Genomic DNA, 329 nt, shown 5'->3' on the forward strand with positions numbered 1-329 from the left:
GCCCTGTGGTTCAGAAGGACGAGGAAGGACCTTGTGGATGGGCAGCGCCGCAGAGAGGATTTGCCCGTGAAGGGGTGGGATATGCTGCAGAAAAAAATCTCGACGCTTTTGTCCTCAGTGGAGCTGGCAAATGCCGTCTACTGGAGCACCGAGCATCGGGCCCTGCCAGATTCCCGGGGGGTCTGGAAGGGAGCGAGGGGTGTTCACGTGTTGAACAAGGTGGTTCAGATCACAGTTTTGTTACAAAACCCTTCTTTTGTGCTGACAAATGAGCTGGGCATCGCACCCCAGGAGCGGCTGGGTCCCCCCTGGGGGCGCTCGGGGGGGGG

This window comes from Buceros rhinoceros, unplaced genomic scaffold (assembly GCF_000710305.1).
Source record: "Buceros rhinoceros silvestris isolate BGI_N320 unplaced genomic scaffold, ASM71030v1 scaffold21108, whole genome shotgun sequence".
In the NCBI taxonomy this organism is placed as follows: domain Eukaryota; kingdom Metazoa; phylum Chordata; class Aves; order Bucerotiformes; family Bucerotidae; genus Buceros; species Buceros rhinoceros.